We start from the raw sequence: 6025 nt of genomic DNA on the forward strand, positions 1-6025 counted from the left end.
TACCATGACATGTACCTTTTACTTTAGTAAATTTCAGATCTACTATTACATGAATAATTTTTCAAATTTACTATTTCAGAAGTAAATTTTAAAATAACTCTTTCAGTTATTCTTCCTCTTTTAGAGGCGAGTTGTGATACCGTCACAATCAAGTGCACACTTGTATTGAAACAATCAAAATCCTGATTCCCAAAATAAAATATAATCATACCCTAAGTCAATCAAATTTTGATAGCTTATAACCTCTTTCATGATATTGATACTTCAAGAGCAATTTTTCTCTAACATATCTTATAGGCATAATAAGCATGTGAAAATATTATCACTTTTGATGATTATTATCATATTGTCCCTTCACGCTTATATCTGTACATTCAATCACTTGTCTTCTTTTAGACATATTACGCACAACTATCATATTCCTTTCAAGAATGGAGCAAGTTGTCAACTTTCAGATTCATCATATATTGCTACCATATTCACTTCATGGAATAGAACATATCAATAATATTTTCCTTAGCCATCATAATATCATCAATATAGTGTATTGAGATTCAAACTCAATGTTTTATCCATATAAAGACATTTTAGGCATAAATTGATGGGATTTGAACCCAACATCTTATCATTATGGTGCATTGAAACTTTTAACCCAATGTCTTACCCTTTTAATGAGATGAGACTTAAATTCATCATCATATCTTTGAATAATATTGTTCTTTATAAACAAATTTAAAGCATAAATGGTTTCAAACTAATTATTTTTCCTCAAATCAAACAATAATTATATCATTAGTAGCAAAAGACAAATAACACAAGGAATTACTAACCTTGAAATTACCTTTAAATTTATAATCTCAACTTTTTTGGCAGAGTCTAGTGCTGATAACGTGTTATGAAATAATAAAGAATAAAGAAGAAGAGTAGAGAGAAAATGGAGAGTAATTATTATTTCTCTTAAAGTGATCATTTACAATGAAGGAATCTATTTATTGGGGAAATTTACTCTCAGTTTCTGACTAAAAGACAAATACTTCAAATCCTGATAGATATCAACTAGATCTTGATAGATTTATCTATATTCTTTATAGACATTCACTATAATGAAAATACATTTATAACATAATGTTAATTTCCAATAAATGATAAAATATCTATTAAAGAAAAAAATAAATAATTTCTCATAACCATTTTAAACTAAATTATTCATTAATATTGATACACAAAAATGTAAGAGTAACCTATCCACAATAAGCATCTATATATAATATAAAAGAGAGTTATAGTCACGCTAACGTGGTGCTCTCTATGATCATCATTAGTATTTATCTTTATTTTTATTTTTATTTTGGCTTGTTATCTCTTTTTTCTATTTTAAAATTAAATATTTTTTATTAAAAAAACTAAATTAATGCAAACATAAAATTATTTATTGTTATTGTATTCTATCGTATTTATTAAGTTGGCATTTATTTTTTTAATAGCCATATTAATTAATTGTATATAAGTTACATTTTAATATTAATTATTGTATATATGAATGAAGAATTGAAAAGCCACTACTTATTGTGTATATATAAGTTATTATATCGATATTAATTATTGTATAACATGAATGAAAAAGTGAAAAGCCACCATTTTTAATTTTTTCTTTATACATAATTTCAATCATTAAAATATAAATTGGTTGAAGGCCTACGAACATTATGCATTTGGTTTTTTGCTATATTAAAACCTCTTGATTGGTGTACTAAACAAGAAATTGCATGTCATAGATTCAACTATGGGTGGCTTTAGATATTTGACCCCAAATAAGAATGTCTTTGAAGAATAGTGTTCCTTACTTTTTTTTTCTTTTTTTGGTTTCCCAAGGTATCCCCACAGCCGGCAGTCGTGAGACTAATCCTCAGTTTCTCGGTCAGTGCATTTTGCGGTAGGAAACTGGCTACAGAGTTTTCTCCATTCGTCGGAGGCGGGGATCGAACCCCCGACCTCTTGCTTAAGGGACATAGCGCTGAACCACTATGCCAACTCTGGTGGTTCTTCCTTACTTTTTAATGTACTAACAGTACCATTTTGCCCCTCTACACCCCAAATATATATTTTTAAACTTTTCATACTCATTTATTTCTCAAATTTTATTTTTTATTATTTTTATTTTTTATTTTTCCTTTACTTTTATTATTTTACTTTTTTTCACTTTTTTATTTTTTCCTTTAAATTTATTATTCTATTTTTTTTATTATTTTCAGTTTTTATTTTTTCCTTTAACTTTATTTTCATGTTTTATTTATTTTCATATTCAGGTTGGCATTGTAGCTTCAACTATTATCGCCTCTACTCCGTTATGCATTTTCACCGTCGACAGTATACTCCTCCGTATTGAATTGTTTAGAAATGCTCCTTCTCCGACACCATGACCAGCTCCGGAGACATCTCCAGCACCCGCACCTAATGTATCTGCACCTACTGCGGATGCTAGCTCCCCTACTCCAATGATGTCTCCTCCTGCTCCACCGACTTCATCTCCGGCTGGTGATTCAGAGGACGGTCCAGCAACTGATTCAGAGAATAGTACGATAGGTAAAAAGAAAGAAGAACATCGGTAATATATATGACAGATTTTGATTCGAATGCTTCACAATCCATTTTTTATCAGAAGCATCCTTTCATCTGTGACATTGAAGCATTTGATAATCTGTCGAGCTTGAACACTGATTTTTGGGCGTTCATCGAGTATGGATTAATACGTCGAAATGGTAGGTTTACTATCTTTAAGCTTTTCATTTTGTCATTTTTGTACTTATGGTAACACATATATTCTAATTGTACTCATTTTTCTTGTATTTTAAGTGCCAAAAATATATACGTTAAAGGAAAAAACGTGTTGCTCGAATGTTTAATGTTTGGATCTTGTGCTGTGGATTCGAAGGAGTGGTTTTATTCACTTGCACCTTGTGGTCGACCTTTGAATAACACGGTATTATCACTTGCTATCCTAATCTATATTTGGATTGGCTAATATCTACCTGCTATCTTTGTAACATTGATGTAAAGTTGTAACTTTTCTATTCACTAGTAGATCCAGGTGTATAGTTAGAGGGGCGAAAGAGGGTCATTCGATTTCTAGTTTAATCTTGATTTGTCTACCTATTTTAAATTTATTTTCATTTCATTGTAGAAACAAAGCCAATGTTGTTAACAAGATCCCTCTTGTTCCGATTCATCGTCCGATCACAAGGTTTGACTCATTTCTTGGTTGCATGATACTAAGTAGGTGCTTGGCCGTAGAATTTATAAAGTTGGAGTTGAAGATAGAGTAATGTTTAATTTGTATGTGGGGTTACTGACATTTCAAGAAGTTAGCTGCATAAATCGCAAACAAACAGCAGAAACCAATAGTTGAGGTATAGTGTCTATCCCCTCCCGGTTTGTTTTATAACTGAACTATTGTTAACATTGTATATCCATAGATAACAAAGCCACCAATCCTAGTGGCACCAATTAGAAATGAAACAGAAGACTGCATTATTATGGATGCTGAAGATTACAAGGCCACTGGTTATTCTGACGTGCCAATGTTTATGCAGCATACTAAAACAATGATAGAGGAAATTGATAGGATGGTAAACTTATATGATCTATATATATTGGTTATGAATATAATTCTTGTGGATTGCTATTAATGTGTTAAATCTTTGATTCAGGATGAGGAAATTAAGATGAAAGATGCAGAAGATTGGTCAGTTATGGACATAGACAGTTTTGATAAAAAGAACAAACTCACTGTAGTGGAATAAATTGATGAGTTCAATGCTTACTACAAGAAGGCTGAGGTAGAGATATTATCTCCACTCTCCTTATTTGTTTAGTAGAAGTTTTTTTGTTTACAACTTATACATGCTTATTACCTCACTGTGTGGGAATACACTAGGTTTGTTATTGTTGTACATGCTCATTAGGATTATGGCATGTAGAGTTAGCAGAAGTCCCATATTTTTCAATTGATTATCTAATTCTTTTGAATAGGATCTCATTAAGCTTAATAGATTGCCAAATTACTCATAAAAACTAGTCTAATTTCAATATGGACTGCAATTTTTAGTCAGTAAAATAATAGATGCAGAACATAGGATATATAGACACACGGGGGGTATAATTGGGTTGTTTTTGTTGTGATGTTATTCTATCAAGGATGATTACTGTTTTAATTTTAATTGGAAATCTAGAAAGAAATGGAGGTGTATTTTTTTACCCCTTTCTTTTAATATCATTTTCAATTGCAGATCGCTGGCTGCATCCCTTCAAACTATATGGAACAACAATCTCATATCAATGAAAGGATGAGAGGCATCCCCATTGACTGACTGATTGAGGTATATAGTTGCATGTCATTTTTGAGTTTTATGAAGAAGAATGTGATAATTTTAGGTGTCATTTAACGTCTAATCCAATTTATCGGTTCACTACAAGTTTGAACTGATGGAGGAGACCTTGTATTTGACTATGAATCTCATCGATAGATTCTTGGCAGTTCAGTTAGTGATTAGAAAAAAAACTTCAGCTTATTGGAATAACAGCTTTGCTTCTTGCCTGCAAGTATGAAGAGATTTCTGTACCTGTAGTGGAGGATCTAATTTTGATCTCTGACAAGGCTTATGCCAAAAAACAAGTGCTTGAAATGGCTAGTTTAAAGACCAAAATCTTACATTATCAGGACTTGTATCTCCATTTTGTTCTTTCTCGCTAAATGATTTCAATCGTTTTCTTATCCACAGGAGAAGTTGATGGTTAATACCTTACAGTTCAACATGACAGTACCTACAACTTATGTGTTTATGCGGAGGTTCCTTAAAGCCTTTCAGTTTGATAAGAAAGTCGGTTAAACGTCTTTGTCATATGAAGAAGGAATGCAACAATCTGAATCACTACTCATACAAATTTTTGTCATTGTTTAAATCAGATGAAGCTTGTGTCTTTCTTCTTGATTGAGCTATGTCTGGTTGAATACGAAATGCTTAGATTCCCACCATTAATGCTTGTTGCTGTCTTTACTGCTCAGTGCACTCTTGGTGTGTCCAGGGAGTGGAACGCAACCTGCAGGAAGTATAGTAGCTACGATAAGAATCAGATTTTGTAAGTATATTTTGTTTTTAAAGATATTTGTAAATGTACATCCCTTTATCGAATAGACAAATATGTGTAATTGTATGTCTTGTTTTCTATGACAGGAAATGCTCGAAATTGATGAGTTTTTTCTATCAGAAGACAGTAGTTGGGAAGATTACTGGCATGCACCGAAAGTAAAAAACGTTTAAATATGGCAATGCTGCAAGATGTGAACCAGCTTCTTTTCTGTTAGAAGCCTGGTTCTAGGATAAGAAGAACACGTGAGGGGGAACGGCATGCTTTATCAGTAGTTGTGTTAAATGAAATTGTTCATGTGTGCGCAACATATATTGCCCCAGGCTCTGGGGAAGGGGGAAGGATATTTTTGAGTTCTTTTGCTACTGAGAGGACCATGTGTTTATTTATTTTTCTTCATGTACATTGTTTGACATTGCTGGTGTTTTGTGAAATGTCTTTCTTTCCATACTTTTTCTTGAATACAAACATTAAAAAGTTAAAATTTCTTCTTAACAGTATAAAGTTTAAGTGATTAGAAGCTTAGACACATAACACGCTTAACAACTAATATGACTAGAATCTTGGTGGACACACTTAAAAAGCCTTCATATATATATATATATATATATATATATATATATATATATATACTAGTGCGAGAGAGGTAACAAATTCACATATTGGACCAACGTATTTATTAACTAAGTCCCTATTTTAGTTCGTCCAATATTATTTGGCTTAAACATGTAACTCAATGATTGAAGCACCATAAGCAAAAAATGCATATTGAAACCTGTGTTGAACAAAAGAATATTAGTAATAATTTATATTTGATATTTATAATCACAGTGCAATAATTTTCTAAACTAAGTCTTGCCCATGAGGCAAGAGTTGCATA

General features: G+C 31.7%; 1 pseudogene; it reads left to right on the forward strand.

The window, feature by feature from the left end:
- Positions 1-2306: 2306 nt before the first annotated feature.
- On the forward strand, positions 2307-5369 carry LOC124893825 (annotated as a pseudogene).
- The last annotated feature ends 656 nt before the right edge of the window (positions 5370-6025 follow it).

The sequence above is a fragment of the Capsicum annuum genome, unplaced genomic scaffold (assembly GCF_002878395.1).
Source record: "Capsicum annuum cultivar UCD-10X-F1 unplaced genomic scaffold, UCD10Xv1.1 ctg66006, whole genome shotgun sequence".
NCBI classification, from domain to species: domain Eukaryota; kingdom Viridiplantae; phylum Streptophyta; class Magnoliopsida; order Solanales; family Solanaceae; genus Capsicum; species Capsicum annuum.